Below are 27,550 nucleotides of genomic sequence, written 5' to 3'. Positions count from 1 at the left end.
TAGCTGCAATCGGGCACTGAAGTAAATCCAATGTGACAAGCGAAAATTTGTGCCAGACCGAGAATCGAACCCGGATATTCCGCTTATCGCGAGCGGTCGCTTTAACAAATGGTTCAAATGGCTCTGAGCACTATGGGACTTAACATCTATGGTCATCAGTCCCATAGAACTTAGAACTACTTAAACCTAACTAACCTAAGGACAGCACACAACACCCAGTCATCACCAGGCAGAGAAAATCCCTGACCCCGCCGGGAATCGAACCCGGGAACCCGGGCGTGGGAATCGCTTTAACAACTTAGGCTGTTAGCGCACGCTTCTCATCCAACCCAAATTCCGATATGTCGCGCACTACATACGACTTGCCGTCAATGCGTATACATACACCAAAAATATATAAAAACTAAAATTAACTGCGTGATTTTTACTGAGTTGACAGAAGTCATGCGATGACGATATGCACATAAATAGGTGGTGGTCGTATCGCGTATACAAAGTATTAAAGGGCAGTGCACTGGTGGTGCTGACATTTCTACTCAGGTGATTCATGTGAAAATGTTTCCAACGTGTTTAAGCCCGCACGACGAGAAATAAAATACTTTGAACGCGGAATGGTAGTTGGAGCTAGCCGCATGGGACATTCCATTTCGGGAATCGTTAGGGAAGTTAATATTTCGCTATCCACAGTGTCAAGAGTGTGCCGAGAATACCACATTTTAGGCATCACCTCTCACCACGGACAACGCAGTGGCCGACGTCCTTCACTTAACGACAGAGAGCAGCGGCGTTTGCCTAAAGCTGTCAGTGCTAACAGCAAGCAACACTGCGCCAGATTAATGTGAGACGTACGACGAATGTATTCGCTGGAACAGTGGCGTTAATGGGCTATGGCAGCAGACGACCGACGCGAGTGGCTCTGCTAACAGCAAGACGTCGCCTGCAGCGCCTCTCTTGGGCTCTTACCTAATCAGTTGGACTCTAGACGACTGGTTGGACTCTAGACGACTGGAAAATCGTGGCTTGGTCAGATGAGTCCCGATTTAAGCTGGTAAGAGCTGATGGTAAGATTCGAGTGTAATGCAGATCCCATGAAGCCATGGACCCAAGTTGTCAACAAGACGCTGTGCAATCTGGTGGTGACTCTATAATGCTGTGGACTGCATTTACATGGAATAGACTGAGAATTCTGATCCCACTGAAACGGTCATTGACTGGAAATGGTTACATTCGGCGATGAGAGCCCATTTGCAGCCATTAATGTGCTTTATGTTCCCAAACAACGATGGAACTTTTATGGATGACAATGCCACCGCGCCGCAGTTGTTCGTGATTGGTTTGAAAACCATTGTGGACAATTTGACCGAATGGTTTGGCGACCCAGATCGCCTGACATAAATGCCATCGAACATTAATGGAACAAAACCGAGAGGTCACTTCGTGCACAAAATCCTGCACTGCAACAGCTTCACAACTGTGGACGGCTATAGAGGCAGGGGACTTCCAGCGACTTGTTAAGTCCATGTCACGTCGAGCTGCTGCACTCACCGGGAAAAAGGAGGTCCGACACGATATTAAGAGGTATCACACGCCTTTCATCACCTCAGTGTATTACTTTACAACTACCCGTCATATAAGAGCTGAGCTATTGTTCCCCGCTACCATATTTACTATGTCATTCACACGTCTTTCATGGCAATATCTGTGTCCTACACAAATTGAATTTTTTAAACCGACCCATCGAGTTAAGTGTCTGATCGTTGTTATGTTACAGCGATAGGTCTTAGTTAGGTAAAGTTTTTCGCATTGTTGAGTTAATTAAACCTGATTACATTAATAACAAATAAAAGAATTAGGAGCACCAACTGCAGGAATGCAAACAGAAAACCTTATAACGTTTTATTTGTTTAAAATGCTCTACTTTGTAACGCGGCAAACAAATTTTAGCTACGCATTACAAAATAGAATTACAAAACACTAGTATAGAAATACTAAAACTATAATGTCCTCCTTACATAAATGATAACTGTCAGAGTCGCTTTCCTGGGTTATTATTTTTACTCAGAGCACTGTGGCACGAGCGCTGAAGTGCATGTCACCTGCCACGCGGCATTCCGTCTATCGACAGCTCTGCCAACAGACGGCATGGATGCAGCAAGTAGCGCATATCTGTTGGCTGTAACCAACCTGGTGTTTACTAGCTACGACCCGCAGACGATTATTGTACTTCAAATGAATGTACTGATCAACTTCCGAGCTGCCTCAAACTGTCTCTCAAGAAGGTTTACATCGATGTCTCTACACGGAAACCTAGCATTAAAGTGCGTCGTCCCAGAAGGAATTTTACAGTAGCGTTTTGCTAAGTTTTCCATGCCCCTGACCATATACACTCCTGGCCATTAAAATAGTAAATACACAAAGGATAGCCAGTAACGAGATAATGCAGCTCTGCGTGTAAAATATACACTGACTGTAGAAAATTGCAACACTAGAAAACAGTTAATGTAGACTAATGAAATGTCGGGAATACATTTGTCTAGGTGACATATTTAAGTGATTTACATTGCAAAATCATTGCTTAATGTAAGCGTGAGGTACGTAAGTACAAATTTGACATGCTGGTACATTGATAACCGCTGTAACCGCCAGAACGTTACATGCAGGCATGCAGACGTTCATGCATTGTGTTGTTAATCTGCCAGCCGTGAGTTTGTGGGATGGAGTTCCATGCCTGTTGCACTTGGTCGGTCAATACAGTTACGGTTAGTTCTGTTTGTGAATGACGCTGCAGTTGTGTCCGATGATGTCCCATATGTCGATTGGAGACGGACCTGATGATTGAGCAGGCCAAGGCAACACGTCAACACAATGTAGAGCGTGTTGGGGTACAACAGTGGTATATGAGTGAGCGTTATCTTGTTGGAAAACCCCCCTGGAACGCTGTTCATGAATGGAAGCACAACAGGTGGAATCACCAGGCTGACGGACAAATTCGCAGTCAGCGTGCGTGGGATGACCATGAGAATGCTCCTTCTATCTCACGAAATCGTACCTCGACCGTAACTCCACGTATAGAAAGTCCAGTGTGTCTAGCACACTTACAGTTTTGTTGGAGGTCATCAACTAGCCTCCTTCTAACCAACACACGGCCATCTTTAGCACCTAGGCAGAACAAGCTTTCATCAGAAGACACATCAGACCTTCAACCTGCCCTCCAATGAGCTCTCGCATGACACCACTGAAGTCGCAAAAGGCGGTGGTTTGAGGTCGGTGTAATGCACGCTACTGGGCGTTTGGCTCGGAACTGTCCTTGAAGTAACCAATTTGTAACAGTTCGTTGTGTCAGTGTGGTACCAACTGCTGCTCAAATTGCTGCTGTAGATGCAGTATGATGTGCCAGAGCCCCACGCCGAACACGATGGTCGTCCCTCTCGGTAGTGTCACGTGGCTGTCCGGGGCCGGTCTTCGTGCGACAATACATTCTCGTGACCACTGCTGCCAGCAATCACGTGCAGTGGCTACATTCCTGCTAAGTCTTATGCAGTATCGACGAGGGAACATACAGCTTCTCGTTGCCCTATTACACGACCTCATTCAAACTCACTGAGATGTCGATAATGACGTCTTCGTCGCCTTAAAGGCACTCTTGAACAACATCAACTCACGAAGTTCAATCTCAAAGGTAACTAACGCTCACGACCTTTACAACGTGTATTTAAAGCAAACCTGAATCGCATCCTCAGAGTGGTGCATTCTTATGCTGCTGGAGCGAAATTTGAACAGACGTTACTTTTCAGATGTAGAAACACGCCTACCAACTTTCGTTTATGTCGCACAACTCCTTGGTGATGCGATTTTTTTTCCGTCAGTGTAGTAAGAAGAATTCACGAGTAGATACGTAGACAACTTTGAGTATACAGGGCCAAATTTAGTACAGAGAGCTGATACGTCTGGCTGCAACAGTGGATTCAACCCGGCTGAGCATCGAGTGGAAGTGAACTTGGATGACAGATACGTGAACGTCATTCCACGCTACTTCAACTCTGTGCCAGAGTTGATCAGTCGTAGTGGCAGTATCTCGGCTACACGTGACCACAGGTTTTCAGTGAGTGAGAGCTCTGCATGAAGTGCTGGCGAGGGACCAAGCCGGACACACTACGTGTCGATGTATGGCAGGCTAGCACGGGCAACGTTCGGTCTCCCGTTACCTTGCTGAAAGAATATGTTACGGGAATCTCGGAGATACAGCACAGTAACCAGCCTTAACACGTCATAAATGTGACGGATGCTGTCGAAATTAGTGGCTATGTGAACCAGAGGAGATCGTGTTACGTACTCAATGCCTTCCCATTCCTCCAAACCAAGTACTGGGCCCGTATGTCGATGACGAATGCAATGTGACGACATTGGTTCTCCTCGCAGCCTCCACACAGGTCCTTGTCCATCGTTATGCTGTTCACAGGGCCGCCACTCGTCTGACGAGACAGCATGTTGCCACTCGTGTGTCCGGTGCTGTTCTTAGGCATACCACTTCTCTCTGCTCCCGCTTCAGTGGCAGCAGCAACAATGGTCGCAGTGATGGCAGTCGGTGGTGTTCCAGACGACGTTACACTATCCCTCTGGATACTTATATTGCTGCAAACAGTTCAAGGTCCTCACTCAACTGTAATGTCACAATTTAATACGAACAATTTTAATAGTGAAATGACTGCTTGACAATGTGCGACGTATCTAGGAATCAAAGACGCTATACCCTTGCAGAGAGATATGAACAATACTATCATACTTGACTTATATATAATTTTTACCGTTATGTGGAATGTTATTATTCTGACTATTGTTGGTTGGTTGGAGGGAGGGGACCATTCAGCGAGGTTATCGGTTCCATCAGATTAAGGAAGAATGGGAAAGGAAATCGGCCTTGCCCTTTCAAATGAGCCATCCCGGCATTTGCCGTAAGTGATTTAGGGAAATTCCGGAAAACCTCAGTCAGGATGGCCGGACGCGTGTTTGCACCGTCGTGTTCCCGAATGCGAGTCCAGTGTGCTAACCACTGCGCCACCTCGCTCGGTCTGACTGTTGTCCTTCGGACTATTAGTCTCGTTAAGATCATCTTGAAACTACTACATTTCTATAAATATATTGTATTGTATCAGAAGAAATAAAAGTGCTCATCTCAGCTAATTAATAGGTGAGACCCGAAATTAATTATTCTTCTACAGTTACACATTCATAAATATCTAGAGAGCACCAGACATCTACGCTGACGTGCATTTGGAGAGACGCTGGAGTCGTGGCGAACGAACCTGCAATCACGCGGCGATTCTTTACAGACTCAAGAACTCGCAGTTAAATAGCGTTAACAGTGCTTTACCAAGATTTCCTCGCTCAACATATTACGCAAAAGACGAATTTAGTTAACAGTACTTCACTTGAAAGCCAACAGTACAAACCAAAATCTCGTCCAAATAATATTGAAACACAACACAAAACATCACGACAAATAAAATAATATTACACAAGGAACGTGCCGTGAGTGCACGACCGTGCTCAACCGAGTGAACAGCTTCTCTGACCTCTTGCGTGCTAGTTGCATGGGGACAGTGACATCCTGCGTGATGTTCAGTTTTAACACATCATCTTACAGGTAATGTAAGGGACTTCCTAAGTCTCACTCTCCTGGTTCTTTTGAAAACCAACAACTGCGTGGCTTGTGAAGAATGGGGTCCAGTTGCAGTGTCCGGACTATACTAAATGGTTCAAGGTCGTGAGACCTAAAATCAATCTTTTGGGGATATTTGAAGTCCTTAATATAAGGTTGAGTGAGTGACAAGGAGGAAATACTTCAAGATCATGAATTCTGGTGAAACCATTTGCTATCAGCTTGGGATTTTCGAAAGTGCACAACATTTCGTATATAATGAAACCAGTTTTGAACATTTTATGTGATTCATTGCCATAGTTGAATAGATGTTTTGTTCTGAAGGTAAGTGCTCTGTACATAATTTTAAAACTCTGTTATTGTTGCTGTTGCACGTTCTTACATCTAGCTGGTAAACCACACACTTCTGGACATATGTTTAAATAATATTTCCTCATTGGCCTCATGTGAACAAGATATTCTCAGTATCTGTACAGATACACATTTTTTTTCTGATTTACACAGTATATTGGAAAGATGGATTGAATACCAATGGTAGTGGTGTATTTACTGTCACACAAGCACCGACTCTACTGTGTCCCCTGGTTACTCCTTGCACCACAGGCACCAACTATACAGTTGTGTACTGCAGTTGCCACAACTTCAGCCCACTTCCTCTGAAAATCAGACAAAAACAATCTACATGTCAGGTTCTTGACAACCGAACCTCCAGAAGTCACAAAAATTTTGTGTGGCGCCAGACACGCCGCCACAGACATAAGCATCACTACAAACAGCGCTGTCATCATGGCACTACATCGCGTTCACGAGGCACATGCTTCTACCAGTATCCTTCCAAAGGGCGAGTGTTTAGGTTGTCGCCCCAGTGCTCTGTAGCCAATTCACAGTCGGGCTTATGTTCGCTGTGCCTAGCAGCCCCTCAATCAGAGTTCACATCACAGAGCCGGCAAACAATATTTCACGGCAGCTGCCACTTACTTCAACCATCCTCGAGCTGCTGCATCGCTGGACCTCATCCCAATTGTACTTTAGCTACTGCCTTGCTAGAACACATTTCAACTATCCTTGCGATACCACCTAACTGGACCTCAGCTTCACCATTCTCGAGCTCACCGCCTTGGACTATCTTGAGCAGTCTGCAGTCTACCACTGTCTGCCGACCACAGTCTCATGGATTTCGTTTGCGTAAGAACATGCCAGTGCACCATAAATGATTGAATTTCAGAATTAACAAAGTAGGGCTGCCGGACATCTCAAGGAAACTGTTATTGTATTCCGTTCCTTAGACTTAGTAAATGTACAATTGCTCTTTGCTATCTGGACGCTTGGAATTGAGGCGTTGTTTCCCTCAGTCATGAATACAACAATGGCGATGAGGATCATTCACTTAGGGACTACATCCCAATAGTGAGTAGCGCACAGACTGTCAGATTTTTCGTGATCTTGTATTTGCCCTGTGTACCCTTCCACCCCTATGCAGTACTTCGGACTGTTGCTGATTACTCGCCACAGGCGTGTGTTTTCAGTGCCCACTGTCTCTTTTCAGTACGGCACCACAGCCCTCACATGTATCGACACAGGTCCTGCTTCACTTACAGTGCTTACAACACAATTCCCAGCTTCTCTTATAGAAGTGAACCCAACCACAAGTTGCCTGATGATGCTGTCATTGATACCCCAGGAATTCTATGAGGAGTTCGTGCCATGGCCTGTCTTCCCCACATGGCTGGAACAGTGTTTCAAGACCTCTGTGATTCACGATAACGTTCAGACATTAATGTTTTTCTCCTCACCTACTTAGATGCTCCTATCTATAGTGCTCTTCGGTTCCTTAACCAAGGTGCAGATCTTTCTACCCTGTCCTACGTCCACTTACAGAACCAACTCACACCCAGTATGACAATTTCTGTGCTTCAATGCGCACTCACCATTTCAAGGTGTATCCCTCAATGCCATATAAAACAGAACTCGTTCCTTGTACTGCCTATCTCTCCACTTTTATGTATTTTTTGACAAACAAAACACTCTGCATCCCTCTCTGCGCCACCCCTTGGCTCCCTGCCTGTCCATAGTCTTTAGGCACACACCAGCAGTTCCTCCACAGCTGGCCCAACTGCAGCTGGCTCCATTTCAACTAGTACAACGGCGGCCAGCGCCACCACAACCGACCCCACCACAGCTGACCATCAGTTTCCAGTTGTTCCTCGTCTTCACACACACGTCGGGCGACCAGCTGGACTTTGCACTGCCTCCAGTTGTGTATTCCTGGAAACTTCGACACAACCTCGGGCCACACAGGGTCCTGCCTCCGTTGCTGCCTTCAGTGGACCGATTGACCTTCCACAACAATAGCATCGCGTCTCTGTCTCTGCTCCTGGCCGCCAGGTCTACCTTCCCAGACAGTGATACTGTACATTTCTCTTTTTCCAGTCCACTCCCGACTGTCTTCGTCCAGGTCACACCCATTTAATGTGGCTGTGTCAGAGCCTCCTGCCTTAGGCCAATGCTCTCTAGGTCCAGACCTCAGCTGTCACTATCTCACATCCCAGGGCCCACCTACCCGATTCTGGGCTGCTTCCTCCCTTCTTCGAGATGTCTACACTATTTCTCCCTTAGTGGGGAAGTATTGCTGTGTCTCCCGGCTGCCACCTGCACCACAGTCACCGACCATAAAGTTGTGTATCGTGGGTCGGTGCAACTCAGGCCCACTGAAGACACTTCCTCTGGAGAGTTGGTAAAAACATTCTACATCAACAGATATGTCGGGCTGTTTTCAACTGAAACTCCAGCAGCTGTTTCACGAGTCTCGCCACCAGAGGCATAAGCATTGCTGCAGACGGCGCTGTTACACGGCATTACCCCACTTCTATGAGTCAGGTGCCTCCGCCGGTATCCTTCCGCCGAGCGAGTATTTGGGTTTGTTGCTGACCACTCAGCCAGTTCACGCTCGAGGCTTATGCTCGTCAATCATCCTCGAGCTGCTGCCCCTCTGGAACCATTTTCACTGTCCTCGAGCTCACCGCCTCACTGGACTACATTTTCAACCTGTCCTTATCCTCCTCTCAGCCGACCACAGCCTCACGGACTTCGTTTGTGTAAGTATATTCCGTGCAACATAAGTGATTGACTTTCAGCGTGAATCAAGTAGTGTTGACTGACGTCCCAAGGAAACTCTGTATTGTATTCTGTTCCTTAGATTTAATAAATGCGCGTTTGTTCCTTTCTACCTGCAGTTGTCAACTGTAGTGCGCTGTTCCGCTCAGTCGCGAACACTACAGACTGAGAATGCTAAATAACTGACAAGCACGTAAAGCAACACAAAAATAGTAACTCAGTTAATTTTATCGGTTACTGATATTGTAGAACATCACAGTTACATGTTGATACATACAGGGTGCGTCAAAAAAATTGTATACACACTTTGAACTGTCATAGACAATGTATTTCCCGTTCTACAAGGTTAAACATCTGTGAGAAAGTAATGTTATGTTTCTTCAACAGGTGGCAGCAGTGGCAAGAAAGTATCTGCAACATGGCGGACGTGCGTTTGAGCTTTGAAGCGCGGAAGCAGATAATTAAGTGGTACTGGAAGTTTGAGAATGTAGCTGCGGTTCGAAGACAAAGTGAGTATGGTACATAACCACCTTCAAGGTTAACAATTACACTTCTACGAGACAAATTCGAAATTCGTGGAACAGTGTGTGATGTGCATAAAGGTCGATCAGGGCGACCTCGTACAGCTACAAGTGATGATTCCACAACTGCGGTCTTGGAACTGTTTCAGCATTCGCCTTAAAAATCTTCAAGGCAAGCGGCACGTGAGAGTAATGTAAGTGCTAGTAGTGTGCTACACATTCTGAAGAAAGGCAAGTTTCGTGTGTACATTCCAAGGCTGGTGCAACAGCTAAGTGACGACGATCCAGATCGAAGGTTAGAATTTTGTGAATGGATTCAGGAGATGGTGAGACGTGAACCGGGATTTATGGCTAGCATAATTTGGTCGGATGAAGCCCAATTCAAACTCAATGGAACTGTCACTAGGCACAATTGTGTGTACTGGGCTGAAGATAATCCTCACATTACAGTTGAAAAGGCTGTGAATTTACCTGGTGTAAATGTGTGGTGTGGTTTGTCTGCAAGGGGACTCATTGGACCTTTCCACTTTGAAGGTACTGCTACTGGAGAAACGTGCCTAACAATGCTTGCTGACTCCATATTCCCTGCCATTCGTGCATTATACGGTAATGATGAGTTTTATTTCCAACAAGATGGCGCCCCGCCGCACTATCATAGGGACGTACGAAAATACCTGGATCACAATGTGCCGGACCAGTGGATAGGATGCAGGGGACCAAACGAGTTTCCTGCACGCTCTCCAGACACCACGCCGCTGGTTTTCTTCTTATGGGACACAGTAAAAGATGAAGTGTACAAAAGTAAACCACATAACCTGGACACACTTTGGAATGAGATTCAGGCGGTGTGCCCAGAAATCTCATTGGACACTTTGGTACGACGTACGGAATCAGTGGTGACCCGTACTCAGAAATGTATTGATGCTGAAGGTCACCAGTTTGAACATAAATCACATTTGCAAAGTACATTTATTTTTCCAATTGGACTTTAAGCTTTCCATTTCCCGAAATTTAACATTGTAGAACGGGTAATAGATTTTCTATGACGCTGCAAAGTGTGTATACGTTTTTTTGACGCACCCTGTATAACTGCAAGCAGTCACTCACGAAAAGTTTATTTATTACACGAAGTATTTTTCGAGCATTTTCAAGCTTATCTCCAGGTGAAGCATGCAGAACGTTTCGTATTCACGGTTTTAGGATTCTGCTGCGTACTGGAGGTTACTTCACAGACACAAGAAGATACGAAACACCATAATGTACCATCCTAAACGTTAGTTATTAGGTAAGTTGTGTTGAAAAACGAATTTTACGAACGATGTGGTTGTTAGCATCAACTGGGCAATGAAAATGGAAGCTGCTATGTGGGTGCTAACACCAACACCGGCCATACTGCTGCAATATTAAGTAAGGAAATTCGCTTTTCGACAGAACAATGTTTTGTAGACTCGCATACGAGCCGAGCTGAGGGCGATTCACCAGGAACACAAACAGACCCTCTTCGATTGCATGGCGCGACATTTACAGTTTATCATTACACAACGTAGAGGCACGATGCCACACTGAATTCTCAAAGACAGGTGTCATGTAGACTTTCGTAACGTTAACAATTTATGTGTTGTTATGTACCTAATCTGTAGCATAAAGTTCATTTCAGTCCCAAAGACCCTTCCCACGTTTCAAAATTTATAGTAATTTATGTGTAAACACGAGCCATTATTGTGAAGAATATAAAATAATCGTCTATCTACTTATATTTTATTAATTCAGCAGTCATACATATTTAAAGACGATATTTTCTCACTCAGATTGTAATAATTATTACGACCGTAATTGTACTGTTATTTTGTAAACTGTCACAAACTGTACCACAGGGCATGAATTCGCTGTTCCTTTCGTGTGTCTGGCACATCGCTGTCGAGTATGCTGATGTGTGCTGGTATATAAGTACCGCAGCAGCTGAGCATAACCGTTACTCGTGTTTTCTGACGCCCATTTGTGCTGTAGGAACGACTGTCTGGTGAAAAGGATGTGGACACCTGTAGTGGACGTTAATGTCGGATGAGTCCACCGTTAACCTATATGACGGCTCTAACTTTGCTGGGGACACTTTCAGTGAGGTGTCTCAATGTCTGTGGGGAAATGGCAGCCCATTCTTCTTCGAGACCCGAAACCAGAGAAGGTAGTCACGTTGGACCCTGGTGTCTGGGGCAAAGTTGACGTTCTGAAGCATCCCAGAGCTGTTCTATTGGTTCAGGTCGGGACTGTGGACAGGTCAATCCATTTCAGGAATGTTATGTCCACAAAGCATTGCCTCATATATGCTGCTTTGTGACAGGGTGCGTTGTCATGCTGATACAAGCAGTCATCATCTCCGAACTGTTCCTCTATTGTACGCAGTACACAATATATATATATATATATATATATATATATATATATATATATATATATATATATATATATATCACTATGGGGACCACTACGAAAATCACCCCCAGACTGTATTTTACTGCTGGCATTATTCGTGTTGGCAGGTAACGTTCTCCAGGCACTCGGCAAAGCCAAACACTTCCATCGGATTGCCAAAGGGTGTAGTTTCATTCGTCGCTCCAAATTTGTTTCCAGTCATCCACTGTCCAGTGGCGTCGCTCTGTACACCACCTCAAGCGTCGCCTACAGAAATGTGTGGCTTAGGAGGAGCTGCTCCACCGTTGTAGTCCATTATTTTTAACTCCCTACGCGCACTCATTGTGCTAGCGGGGCTGCTGATAGCACTTTCGAACTCACGGATAATTCCTTCCACCGATTTGACGCGAGTTTTTGCAACCATCCTCGTCAATACTCGGCGGTCCTTGTCCGTCAGAACATGATTCCGTCTAGTCGCCGTTTAGGTGTGGTTGTTCCTTCGCCTTTTAACTTCACAGTCGTATCACAAACTGTCCGCTAGAGCAGCTTTAGAAACATTAAAATTCCCCTGGCGTATTTGTTACTCAACCGACATCCACGTACGAAGTCGCTGAGCTCATTCTGGTGTTAATGCTTCTCTACTTCTGTACTGGCGGCTCCGCCTCTCGTCACAAATGCATTATACAGGGGTGGCCTCATACTACTGTTCACATTGTGTATATGACGTAACCGAGAAGAGCTCGTAGTAAATATTAGAGACTGAGTGGAAAATGTCGATTACATTCGATAAATTTTTGGTTGTGGTGCCCACTAGGAGGAATGTTCGTGTTTTATGATAACAGCATCAGCCTTTCCGTGCGTAAGGTCACTAGCAATACCGAGGCGCTGGGATGCGGAGGCTGCTACTTGCAAGCACGGTACTGGAAGAAACTGATCGGTACGGGTTGGAGGCTTGTTAACGCGCTGTTCGCGAGCACACGTTCGTGCGAAATCACCCTGGATTAAATTGGAAACCTCTTCACAGCGACTTATAGGATAAGGCAATAATACACTGTTCAAAAATGTTCAAATGTGTGTGAAATCCTATGGGACTTAACTGCTAAGGTCATCAGTCCCTAAGCTTACACACTACTTAACCTAAATTGTCCTAAGGACAAACGCACACACCCATGCCCGAGGGAGGATTCGAACCTCCGCCGGGACCAGCCGCACAGTCCATGACTGCAGCGCCCCAGACCGCTCGGCTAATCCCTCGCGGCAATAATACACTGTTAATGATATTTCGTTGGTCGGGTGCGGACATTAAATTCGGCGACCTATTTCGTGTTGTTCGAGAACAGAAAACTGTGTGCAAGGACAGGGTTCCGCCCTTTCCTTCGTAATCGATGACATAAATAATACAACAACCGTATATGCACTTACCACAAACATCTACGCTAAACAGACACGCCTAAGATATAATATTCACAAACCTTGAAGTGAAATGCCAATGTTCCCGAAGGAAGAAATCCGTTTTATTCGGGGGAGTCAACACTCTCTAGTTGTGAGGGTACAGTGCCACGCAACTTTTTCTTTTCTGTTCATTTTTTTGTGACGTTGTACATGTGATGACGTGCAAGTATATTGTTAAAAGTTGTTAAAAAGCACGGTGCGTTAAAATCACAACAGCTTTACACTGAACTACTGTGGAAGTAAGCGAACTGAAATGATCGTAGTACTGGCTCGTATTCGGTGTTATCGAGTTTTATATATCCGTTGAGCCATCGAGATTTACGTTTTCCGTGGTTTCCTCAAGTCACTCCACGTGAATGCTGGGATGGCCCCACTGAATAGGTCACAACATATTTCCTTTCCCAAAATTGCCCTAATGATCAACCGTAGTTAATGAAATGTATACCTGCAAGGATTGAGAGTGATATTATGACTGCTCTGAATAGTCGGACAGCGATGCTCAAATGTCAGTCTAAAAAAGTGGAAGTAATGACGATAGGTGCCATTTCCGAAACCAGATTGGTTTGAAAATTTAAAAAAAAATATTTGTTTTTGTTATTTTTTCACTATCTGTTCCTGTGGACGGCTGTGTCTTATGCTATTGCCAATTACGGTGCATAGCAGAGTAGTCGCGAACAGAAATGTCGAAAGCTATGAACGGAATAATCTGGTGGGTTTTATCCTGTTCTTTATTAGCATGTGCGTGAGACTTTTTACAACATAAACTGCACAACCACTCGTCGTAGATATTCACACGATGCGGTTCTAAAAGTCAACCGCAGCAATGATCAACTATCTGTGCCACAACACGACGTGGCATGGATTCGACTAATGTCTGAAGTAGTGCTGGAAGAAACCGACACCATGAATCCTGCAGCGCTGAGCATAAGTCCGTAGGAGTACGAGGGGGTGGAGATCTCTTCTGAACAGCACGTTGCAAGACATCCCAGATGCGCTCAATAATATTCATCTCTGGGGAGTACGATGGCCAGCGGAAGTGTTTAAACTCAGAAGAGTGTTCCAGGAGCCACTCTGTAGCACTTTTTGACGTGTGGGGTGTTGCATTGTCCTGCCGGAATGCCCAAGTCCCTAGGAATGCACAATGGACATGAGTGGATGCAGGTGATCAGACAGGATGCTTACGCACGTGTCACCGCTCAGAGTCGTATCTAGACGTATCAGGGGTGCCATACCACTCCAAATGCGAACTCCCTACGCCATTGCAGAGCCTGCACCAACTAGAACAGTCCCCTGCTGACATGCAGGCTCCATTGATTCATGAGGTTGTCTTCATACCCGTACACGCGCATCCGCTCGATAATGTAAAACGAGGCTCATCCGACCTGGCAACACGTTTCTAGTCATCAACAGTCAAATGTCGGTGTTGACGGGTCCAGACGAGGCGCATAAAAAGCTTTGTGTCGTGCAGTCATCAAGGGTACAGAAGTGGGCCTTCGGCTCTGAAAGCCCATATCGATGGTGTTTCGTTGAATGGTTGGCAGGCTGACACTTGTTGATGGCTCAGTATTGCAATCTGCAGAAATTTACGGAAGGGTGGCACTTCTGTCACGCTGAACAATTCTCTTCAGTCGTCGTTGGTCCCGTTCTTGCAGGATCTTTTTCCGGCCGCAGCGATGTCGGAGATTTGATCTTTTATCGGATTCCCGATATTCACGGTACACTCGTGAAATGGTCGTACGGGAAAATCCCCACTTCGTCGCTACCTCGAAGGTGGCTCGTGCACCAACTACAACACCATCTTCAAACTCACTTAATTCTTGATAACGTGCCATTGTAGCAGCAGTAACCCATCGAACAACTGCGTCACGCACTTTTTCTCTCATGTAGGCGTTGCCGACCGCAGCGCCGTACTCTGCCTGTTTGCATATCTCTGTATTTGAATACGCATGTCTATACCAGTTTCTTTGGCGCTTTAGTATATGTGAATATTGCGTTTATATTCTAATTTCGCCGATGACTATATAATTTATAGTAGATTGTAACACAAAAATCAGTGAATACTAAGGCACCATATTTTCACTTCTAATTTCCGCTTCCCTAATTTCGTCGTTGTCCTTGTGGTAGCACGTACCACAGCTTTATGCATCAATCTCTGCTGGAATACCTAAATCTATATCTACAGCTGCATCCATACTCTGCAGACCACTGTGAAGTGCGTGGTAAATGGTACTTCCCTACACGAGTTATACGTGGGCGGTTGTAGTGTACTCCTGGATCAACCACTTTAAGTTCGTTCTTGAAATTTACTAAGTAGGCTTTCACGGGATACCCAATTCCTTCGGCGTTTGTGTGGTGTATGAGGTATATTTCCTATGATTAATACGTTCGGTGCCCCCGCCCCGTCAGTCGTGGAAGCAATTCCCCGAGATACCACGCCGGGCGGGGCGGGGCACCGAACGTGTTAAAGTAGCTCATTGGTATTGTACGAACACATGAAATACAACACTGTCTCTGTGTTAGTTCTGTCAGTTCAGCATATTTATTTATATACCACAGTTGCTTCACGGGTAAGTTGATATTGCTACTGGGAAGCACGACGTCTGAGAGACATGCGCAGGTTTAGATTCATCTAGGAGTGTTATGTCGGACAATTTGCTTATAAACAATCTGATATTTTACTCTGGGCCCAATACTTTTTGGTTTGTTCGTCCTCTAGTACTTTATGAGTATGTTTATCATCAGAAATGTACTGCGGGTTCGGTACTAGTTCCTGGTGCACCTTATTTGGAACTGAGGTGAGACTCATCTCATTTTTTGTTCCTGTTATACTTCTGCAGATGGCTCTTACGCGCTGTATCACTTTTCCAGTAGTGCAGCGATATAAACAGATGTTGCTAAATCCTAGATTACGAAACCCTAGCAAAATTTACAAATGCAGTCAGTACCAATTTGCGGTTCCCTCCAATCTGGCACTGTCAGTATAGGATGTAAAACGGAACATTTTGTACCTATTTTGCATGTGACACACAATCGGAGACCTTATAACTACTGTGTAATTAACTAGTGCCTAAACTATAAATTATGACTTCCTTTGAATAAAATATGAATTAGTAAAATTTACGGTGGTTTAGTAACAGTGTAACATTTAACTCCCCTTAGTGTTCTATGGTTAAAATAACTATTTTAACTGATGTGAGGATACTGTTATCTTTGTACTGCAACAGGAATTTGAATCAAACAGGCAGGCATTTCTTACAACGCCATTTTTAAATCTGCGGTTGCATTGCGAAGGCCGTAGTCTCAAGACGGCACTTGTACCTTAAGAAAGTAATCGCGACTTTCTGTTTCGAAAGTAAGACCGCTGACAAACCGTAATCTTTATACGGAAGAGGAGGCGAGAACGCTTAGCAGATTCGTGACCTGTGGTTTGTGATGAAATTTCCCTATCCGCTCGCAAATAGCGCGCAGAATTGCAATTAGTCGTAGCTATGCGTTAACAGAAAGACGAGAAAGTTGATGATTATGACATTTGTGACCTAACCGCCGAGTACTAAATGGTGCTAGTGCTCTATGAGAGACGCGTACTACAGCGTTCAGAATAAAGACACCTCTATTGTCACAATTTTATCAGTAAACCGTCGAAGTATTCGTAATCAAGTTCCCGAATTTTCTGCCCTCGAGGAAAGTTCTCGTTCTCAAATTATTCTTGGGACTGAGAGTTCACTGAAATCTGAAGTGGAAAGCTCTGAGATATTTAGCGAGTCGTGGAATGTGTATCGGAAAGACAGATTAGAGCCCTTAGGAGGGAGAGTATTCATTGCAGTGAAGTTATCTGGTCATGTGTAACACGTGTAGGTAAAATTAAGTTGATTGTTGGATGTTTTTATCGGCCACCCGATTCTGCTGTGACAGCTCTAGAGTCATTAAAAGAAAGTCTATGTCAACAGCGCGTAATTACCCAGATCATGCAATCCTGGGTGGAGGTGACTTTAACCTGCCGAGTATAGACTGGAATGTCTATCGATTCATTGCGGGGAGTACAGGCAAACAGTCATGCGAAGTACTTCTGAACACATTATCTGGAAATTGTCTTGAGCAGCTAGCTCGGCAGCACACACGCAATGGAAATATCTTAGACCTCGTAGCTACAAATAGGGCAGACCTTATCGACAGTGTCATTATAGAAACGGGGATTAGTGATAATGATTCATTATAGCAACTATGATTACGAAAGAAAGTAAATCAGTCAAGAAGGCTAGGAGAGTATTTCTGCTACGTAGAGCAGATAAGACGTTACTAACATCTCACTTAGACAGCGAATTGGCATCACTTAGTCCCAGTAAGATGGATGTATAGGAATTATGGGCAAAGTTTAAGCAGATTGTAACTTGTGGTCTGGAGAGTTACTTGCCTATAAGTGGAAAAAGGATGGAAAAGACCCACCATAGTTTAATTACAAAATTCATAAGATGCTGAGGAAACAGAGGCTGCTGTACTTTCGGTTCAAAAGGGAACGCATAAATGACGACAAGCGACGGTTAGTACAGATTCGTGAGTCTGTGAAAAGATCTATGCGCGAAGCATACATCAACTACCACCGTCACACCTTAGCAAAAGATCTGTCAGAGAACCCGAGAAAATTCTGGTCGTATATAAAATCGCTAAGCGGGTGTAAGGCTTCCATTCAGGTTCTTGTTGACTAGTCTGGTGTGGCAGTTGAAGATACAAAACGAAAGTTGAACTTTTACATTTCACTGAAGATACAAGACGACTTGGACAAAATTTCCAGTTGGTGTGATGAATGGTAACTAGCCCTAAATGTGGAAAAATGTAAGTTAATGGCGATGAGTAGTAAGATCAAACCTGTAATGTTCGGATGCAGTATTACTAGTGTCGTGATTGACACAGTCAAGTCGTTTAAATATCTGGGCATAATGTTGCAAAGCGATATGAGATGGAACTAGCACGTGAGAACTGTAGGAGGGAAGGCAAATGGTCGACTTCGTATATTGGGAGAACCTTAGGAACGAGCGGTTCACTTGTGAAGGACACCGCATTTAGACGCTGGTGCGACCTAGTTTTGAGTATTGCTCGAGTGTCTGGGATCCGTACCAGGTCGGATTGAAGGAAGACATGGAAGCAGTTCCGCGGCCGGCTGCTAGATATGTTACCGGTGGGTTTGAACAACACGTAAGTGTTACAGGGATGTTTCGGAAACACAAAGGGCAATCCATGGAGCGAGGGTGACTTTCATTTCTAGAAACACTATTGAGAAAATTTAGAGAATCGGCAATTGAAGCTGACTGCCGAACAATTCTACTGCCGCCAACATACACTGCGCGTAAGGACCACGAAGATAAGATACGAGAAATTAGGGGTCATATGAAGGCATACAGATAGTCATTTTTCCCTCGCAAAGTGTACAGGGTACCCTCCGCCATGAACCGTACGGTGGCTTGCGGAGTAGCAAAGGGAAGCGTATGTCAAGTCATAAGAACGGTACAGATATTTCTATTTCCAGATCCACAGCCGCCAGCAGGGTGTATTTCCGATACTTTGCTCATTGTCGAATGTCATCCAACTGAGACAGCGATCGTAATATTTAATTGCAAGTACAGGAATAAAATATATATGAGGCCGGTTTTTTTCCTCGGACGATTATGTATATGCGTGCTTGACATGCAGCACCGGAGACCTGTGGCGGGAATGATTCACATTTCCAACTAACGGTAGGGGCTCTCCAAATGGAAAGGCCTGTTGGGGTGTAGGGATGTAGCTGACAACCGTGTCGTCCTGTAGATGACGGAATAGCGAACTAATACTTAGTATATGTTGGATAACTTTCGTGATCGCGTGGAAATTTGAGGAGATTCAATATGGACTTCTCTTTCAGTGGATTGTTATTCCCTCCCATGTAAATTGTTTGGTTGACTTCTTCTGCACATTTCGCGCCTTTATTTGGTTGAGGGAACACCGATTGTGGTGTGTGCATCTAGCAGATGAAAGACGGGTGGAAGACACGGGCACCTTAGTTGACTTTGTAAATTATAGGGATGATTTAGAATCTGTTACATCACCGACATCGCTATTCGCGAGTGCAAATATCAGTTTCCTCTATTTTTTTAGAGGTCTCAAATAAAGGTTTTCGCACACAGGGTAAGTTTCTAGTTGCTCTGTGGTTTACAGCATGCTCCACCTAGCTGAAGTTTCGGGTTTGTAGGGAAATAATTTCCAGTCTATATCTTCGAAATTGTGCGAGCGATTGGTAAGATACTGCTATGTGCTTGATATCGAGAAGTATCACGTAAATGGTATAATATATAGCAAACCATGCGTAAATACATGTGTTTTTTTAATCCCAGAGTCTGGAGATGTGTTTTCAAAAGCAAGCAATCAAGCAGATCAGGTCCAGGAACAGTACCGCGTTTGTGTCGAGGGGAGCAAACCCCGAATTTGTAGAAAAGTTCTGAAAGTGACTTCGGTCCACTGAGGGCGCTCTGGTCATGCATCGTGAGTGGATGACTTGTGACCTTCGGCTATGGGGAAATATATAGTCCTGCGAGGAGTATATGCTGTGCTGTCTGCCTTCTTGGTATATGTACGAGCGTCTCGTGGTCGATAGCTATACGAATGATGTAAAAGGGAGGGTACTGTCGATGCAGGATACGAATTGTATGTTTACTACATCGACATGGTACTCGGTGATATATATTGCCTCAGTGGCAGAGCTGTGTAACTGAGTAAGCGTCTTTCCGTATTTGACAATCTGTAGGCCACTTTGCAGGGTTTAATTGTTGGTGTAATATGGTAATCTGCAGAAAATAGTTTTTGCCGCTGAAACTCTCGTCTGCAGAAAGAAAAAAAGGCTGACAGTGATTCCACGTCACTCATCCGCTACTGTGGCATTAGGACATCTCCAGACCAGTAGCTGTAGGATACCAAAAATTCCCGCCATTTTTCTCTTCTGTAGGACAGTGCTTCGAATTCTGTTTGCATAATTGTTCTGATTTGCACCCAGTCTGCGCTTAGACAGTGCTCTCTTACCAAACAACAAAAATGCTTTTATGATTAATAGCGTTTTCTTGAGCGTGCATAGACATGATGAGGGTTTTAACAGTGAGAGCGTTTGACGTTTCTGAGACATATGTTGACAGCAGGACGTCACGATTTCCAGGAAGGGAACACGTGGTGCCTAGTTAGGACCATCGGGAGTAATGCAAATGGTGTTATTCTGGGCTATTTTCGTAAACAGGTCCTGGTCGCTGTGCGAACAATTCGTGGGAATGCGTCAGTCATGCTGGGCAGGTAAGCACTCCTGCACGGCTAGACAAATCTCGCATGTCCAGTTAGGATCGTGATGGAGAAAGCAGTCGATTTTATTCTCGGAAGCAGTGGAATGGATTTCTGCAGTGTCTGTGAGGGTGGGTCGCTCGGCAATTAGTTCTTCGCTGGATCGCAGAAAGAGGGAGGGATCACGCCAGCAGCGGTGAACACGTGACCGTGGTCCAGAGGGTGACTTGGGGCTTGTTTACTTAGAGATGTGACGTCATTATAACATTTGAGGAACTGTAACTGTAGATGCAACTTTCACCTGCCGTTGGCAGCAACACAACAGCAAATGGCTAGCGTTCCGATGCTGGCTTGCGTCCGACTGGCCCTGCAAAATGTGTGAGCGCGTTGGAATCTGTGATAGTTGCTGTTGATTATAGTTCGAAAGTGTTTTTTATGTGCACTGAGTATTTATGCACTTAATTATTTTCGGCTGATTAAGCGTTGTGAGCGTGTTTACATACCGTTACACATGCATTATCTTTTGACAATATATGGGTTGTTTTGGTTTCTGTTGCATTATTTTGTGAACAGGTGTGCAGTGCATGATTTTGACGGTTGACAATTAGCAAGCGTATTTGCAGAGTCTTTTAGATGCATTATTTCGACAATTTACGAGTTGTTTGACTCTCTGCACATCAATGTACTGCATTATTTCGGTAATTTACGAGTAGTTTGCATGTCTGTAGACTATTTACTGACACTCTAAGCACGCTGGGGTGAGTGTTTTGTATCAATGTAACAAATAAACTACGTGAAATCCAACCCTAAATAAATTGTATGCATTATTCCGACAGTTTAGGAGTTGTTTTCGTGTCTGTACATCTGTGTACTGCATTATTTCGGTGATTTCCTAGTATTGTGCAGGTCTGCATGCTCTGTACTGCAATTTTTCGGGAATTTACGAGTTGTTTGCGTGTCTGTACATCAGTATACAGCAATATTTCGATGATGCCCAAGCAGTTTGCAGCTCTGTGTGCTGTGTAGTGTGATCCTGAGCTCATCAGAGCAAGAGTTTTGTGTCAGTGTACTATGTCAAATTCGTCCATAAGTAAATTGTTCCAAAAATAAATTAAGTACACTCCTTCCTCTCTCCTGCAGCCCAGTGCAGACTGAGTCATTTTCCCCCTCGAGATCGCTATTTTGCATTACGTCATAGGAGGGATGACAGCGCCCTCTGGTGGCAGTACTGTGTACTAAAGTGCGCGTCATTTATGTTGGCAGCCGAGTTTAGGTTCGTTCTGCGCATCTGACGTCACAAAACACAGTCAGCCAATGAACAGAGAGTCTTCAGTTTCAGAAACGTTCAGTCATAAATAAAGTTACAGTCTTGATAGCAGACTTTCTTTTATAGAAAATTTGGAAAAGGCATTCTTTATACCAATTGCTTAATATTCTATTAGTTAGTTAAACCAAACAAGCAATAAGACTCCTAATTCAGGCGATAGCAAGGAAAGGTGTTTGTATCAATCTCACGAATCGCTTTTTCGCAATAAAGAACAGCGGTAATTGTTTATTTCCTATTGTACTTAGACGAAGTGTGAGTAATTCATAGTCATACCAACAGTGTTTGTCAGTATTTTGCGTGACCTGTTAGAGCCCTCATGGAGTTACATTATGAGACGAGCTGCGTTAGCGTAACGCTTAAATCAGTTCCGCTTGGGACGCGACAGCGATCGGACGTGTCGGTACTTCCGCGTAGTCGTAGCGCCGCAAGCCGTGTTTATAATAATTCTTGGATTGTGACCTGTGATATTCTCAGTACTTCTTCACTACCGTCGTACACAAGCTTCTTAATTTACTCACAGCGGTCCCGACCGCTCATATAGTGCAGTTATGGCTCCCAGTGTACCTCGTAAGAATACCCTGTGTTTTGCATTTGAGAAATCTTCCAGGAATGTGCAACCGAGTTCCCTAGAAATCCATGACTGGATAGTAGATATTATTGGCATCACATCCGATCAGGTCCACACAGCATATTATGCAATGGCGGAATACTGTTTCTTTGTGAAGTTTTTAGACCAGATACAACTGGAGAAAATTTTGGTGAATACTGGTGGGAAAGCAGAGTTCCAACATCGTGATCAGTCTGTGAGAACAGTTTCAATAACTAACGCTGACATTGAGTATAAACAAGTGCGAGTGTTCAATTTGCCACCTGAGGTTGAGAATTGTTTTCTTAGAGATGTCCTCGCCAAATACGGTGACATCCGACAGATTAGAAACGAAAAATGGTCGAGCCGTCACAAACTCCAATGTTGTAGTGGGGTTCGCTCAGTTGACATGGCTGTTAAAGTCAATATCCCATCCTATATAATGGTTTGTGGTTATAAGGCTCATGTCATTTACGAGGGGCAAGTAGGCACTTGTTTTATCTGTAACACGAGTAGCCATTTACGAGAGGATTGCCCACGGCGAGTTGTCGTACTTCGAAACAATCTGTAACAACGACAGAGATTAACATTGGCTGATGTCCTAACTCAAAATCAGACGCCTTCTGTGACTGAGTCCCAACCGAGTGCATCTGTGTCAGAGGACAACGATCTCGGTAACAGCACCTTCCCACCCTTGCCTCAAAAACACGTGGCCGGTCACCCCTTAGCCACCGGTGTTGCATTATCTGTCGGTAACAAACGACAACGTACTATAAGTGACGGTAGTGGTTCCGGCGACCAGGTAGTCAAAAATCAAACCGATGACGAGGAGCCACCGGCCTCCACACAGGAATTATTCTCAACAAAAATAAAATCTACAGGAAAACTTCTGAATAATTACTTAACGTAGGTATATAGACTTTGTGACAGTGGTAAATATACTCATTCTATTTTGGATTAAATTTTAAAAGGAACATAAAATTGGACTGTATTTCGTTGGTAACCCTAGTTTTCAGTCCATGAATACAACAAATAATGTTTCATTTGGCAGATAAAGACTTTTTTGGGCGCTTCATGAGACAATGTCGAGCAAGATTAACTGTAATACCTTCTTTATATGTGAGAGGCTCCTCTGTTTATCTTTCCTTTGTCCCCTTCTACCGTGCTCTATCTAAGTTAACTCAGATGCTGTAAGAGCGTAAAACGTTGCGTGCACGTTACTGCATAGTTCGGCCATCTGTTGGTAAAATTTTGAAGTATTACGAAGCTTTATTGCACGAGCGAGGCGAAGCGAGTGGCTGAGCGGCGAACTGGGCAACTTCGCCAGCCTTCCGTACTTCATGAATGAACTACTTCATTTGAACGCTTCACGGCAAAGAGTGAAATGAATGAAGTAGTTCACGGGAATGAACGAGTTCGACCCATCTCTAGATGGCTCAGTTACGACCTGCCAAATTCCCATTCAACCGCCCGACGCAGAAACTGTCAATACGAGTGCAGCCGAGTGTTTACAGCAATCCGTTCCGATGCCGCTTGCCTACTCGCCGCAGGTGGCCAACACACAAGAGGCGGCAGTCAGTCAACTGCAACTCGTAAACATGGCGGATAAAGCACGCGGTGTAGAGCATAACATAAACAGCCGCCACCTCGAAACTGCTTCCAAACAACACGAGGACGCGGACAGCTGTATAACAAACAGCCAGTGCGGCTCCAAACAAAAACAGTGAGCCTACTGAAGCCGCGTCTTCAGACTTGCCGTCACCCGTTCCGGAGCAAGGACTTTCACATACTGCTTACAGCCATGACTCGCCGACTCCGCCGTCTTCAATGACACTTCGGACGACTTTGCGACGGCAAAATAAAGTCAAACCAAAGGACTCCGTGGCTGGAAGTAACTCAAAAAGTAAAGTCAGCGCAAAAACTGGTACAAAACCTGCGGATGTAGGTTCGAAGTCCGACGGTGATATGGACTGGGCTTCCTACGCTTCCCATCACCCACAAGTCTCGGACGATCATGAGTCAAGCTTGTAAGTTTTTGTCCCTGAACATTAATAGAGTTAGGACAGATTTAAAATTAGCAATGCTACGGCAATTTATCTATGAGTCGGAAGCTAATATAGTTCTGTTACAGGAAGTGTCTATCTTAAGTTTTCATGTATCAGGATTCGCAACAATCGTAAACACCGTGGCGGACGGGGGTACAGGTACGGCCATTCTATCATGAGACGGAATCCCAGTGAGCAATGTCGAAATGTTAGACTCCGGTAGAGGCATAGCTTGCCAAATTTTTGACGTCACCCTCGTCAATATCTATGCTCCATCTGGAACGACCTTAAAATCAGAAAGAGCTAACTTCTTTAAACAAGACATCATATACTTGCTACGCCGCAACCCAACCCAGTTGATAATTAGTAGTGATTTCAACTGTGTGATCCACAGGAAAGACCAATCGCCAAACTTTAATTACTGTAGGCAACTACATGATCTCGTGCGTCACCTTCAGCTGAAGGTTACGTGGGAGCTAAAATTTCCTACCCTGGTAAAGTACACGTACCTGACCACCACCGCATGTAGCCGTCTAGACCGTTTGTACATCTCTGAGAACATTTGCCAACATGTTCTGGACGCCGATGTCATTCCGGCTAGCTTCTCCGACCACTGCGCCCTCTGTGTCACGATAAATCTGGCCAAACAGCATACTAAATGGCATAGGATTCCGTGGAGCCTAAATATTTCTATTCTCGCCGATGCCTTGCTACAAGATGTCATCTCCACGACATGGGCGGATTGTCTCAAGCAATGCTGCAAATATCCGAGCAAGATAGCCTGGTGGAATGCTGTGGTCAAACGGAAAATGCGATTATCCTTAAGAAACTACAGTTGGCAACGAGCGCAAGATGTCAAACGCACGATTGATTTTTACCAAACAGTTCTGCGAGAGTTGTATGCGACTACGACACCAACCAACACACAGCTGACGACCATCAAACAAATAAAGGCGAAGCTTATAGGCATAAAGCGAACGCAGCTTGAAGGACTGAAGATCAGATCTAAAGCAAAATCGCTTCAAGAGGACGAACTTGCATCGCTGTATCACCTCATAAAACATCGTGCCCATCGCAAGCGAGCTTTTATCGGGGAGCTGGACACAGATGATGGACTCCGTTTGACCCGACAGAGTGATATTCTTACTGCAGTTTACCGGTACTTCACGGATCTGTACTCGCAATGCTATACATATGGTGATGACGGCGGCGATACGTGAGTGCTCTGGCCACCGTAGTCACGTCTGCGGACAACTCGGCGGTCGTACACGATTTTGCTCCAGACGAAGTCCTTGAACTGATTTCTGGCTCGCCATCGAATAAATCCCCTGGCCCTGATGGTTTGCCACGGGAATTTTATGTGCGCTTCTGGCCCATAATCGGACACGCATTTACAGATATTCTCAATGAAGTGATGCGAGGGAGTGACGTGCCGGCCGAAATGAAGGAAGGTCGAATTGTATTGGTAGCAAAAAGCAAACACCGAAAAACCTTAGATAACTTCCGACCTATTACTTTACTCAATTTTGATTACAAAACCTTCGCCAGAGCACTCAACAGCAGATTGTCTCCGTTAATGAAGCAAGTGACTCACAACCATCAATCATGCATCCCTGGTCGCACTATTATGACGCCCCTTTCGGAATATAGAGATGTAATAGCCATAGCGTCAGTCACTAACGTGAATCTCGCATTGCTGTTTATCGACTTTTGCAAGGCTTTTGATCGCGTCCGCCACGAGTACCTCCTACAGCTGCTGCAGCGGTGTGGTTTTGAGCAACGGGTTATAAGTGTCGTGCAACATTTCGTCACGGGCATTACAACCAGAATCAGCGTAAATGGACAGCTTACTCAACCCATCGAGGTCCAAAGAGGAGTGCCGCAGGGGAGCCTTCTCTCCATGATGTTATTTGTTTTATCGCTCGAGCCGCTCTTACGCTCTATTCATGACAAACTTGCAGGCCTTTCGATCGCCGGGACGTCCTTCGTGGTTCGTGCTTACGCCGACGACGTCGGAGTATTATTGCGCAACGACGGAGACGTATCAACCCTCAAGACCGCGGTAGACGAGTACTGTCGTGCTTCCGGTGCTAAAATCAACGCCGGTAAATGCACCTTTGTTATCATTCGAGGATTCGACGCAGTTATTATACCTTGGGCGAAGCGTGTCGAAACCCACACCAATCTGGGGATGATTATCGACAAATGCCCGCTAAAAATGAATGCAAAAAATTGGAAGCAGGTCACCAATAAAAGCAAGGTGCCATCTATGAAAACAATTGGCGGTCCGTTAACATTCTCCAACGCATACGACTCCTCAGCAGTTACATATTCAGTAAAGCGTACTATATGACCCAACTAAATTTCCAGTCCCCAAGATGCAGGCCAAACACGTGATAAAACTCTCTAATAGATTTATCTGGCAAGGGCATCTGTTCAAAGTGAAATACGCCACGCTGATGTCTTCCAGACAGGCCGGCGGACTAGACATGCCTGACATTAACCGAAAGTGTACTGCGTTATATATTAAACGAATCACCCATTTGTTGGACAAGGAACCTCTCAGCGTAACCAGTTGGCTCTTCCGAACCTTACAACCCACCGATATGCACCCACCCATTGATGTAGGTAAAATACATTACAAACTACGACATGTCAATCAGTTTTTTCTTGAAGTAAGCTATATTAATGGACATTATTTCACGCAGGATTTACCGACGACGCACCTGTTATTAAAAAGATGGACATCTCCAATAGTCCGGAATCCCATTGAACTTAAATACCCGAGTGTTCATTGGAAGGCAGTTTGGGACAACATAAGTTTAACTGTCCACACTGCTGAAGTGGCGTCCACATGGTATAAAGTGGTAAACGATGTTATACCCACCAATGAAAGGTTGCATTGAATCGGTTTAAGTGACAGCAATAAATGCGTCCGCTGTGGTCTGGTCGACACCTCACGCCATCGCTTCACTTGTGGCGGCCATCTCATTAACTGGAAATGGGTGCAGCAGAGGCTGGGCCTGATTACCCGCAGCAGCCCAGCCAGCCACTGCACCCACATCCTGCTCTGGCCGGACGCGAAACATTTTCCTGCTACCAAGAACAACACCATGATGTGGATGTCAGGACAGTTTGTGACATATG

This window comes from Schistocerca americana, chromosome X (assembly GCF_021461395.2).
Source record: "Schistocerca americana isolate TAMUIC-IGC-003095 chromosome X, iqSchAmer2.1, whole genome shotgun sequence".
Lineage (NCBI taxonomy): Eukaryota > Metazoa > Arthropoda > Insecta > Orthoptera > Acrididae > Schistocerca > Schistocerca americana.
This window is presented reverse-complemented; position numbering follows the sequence as displayed.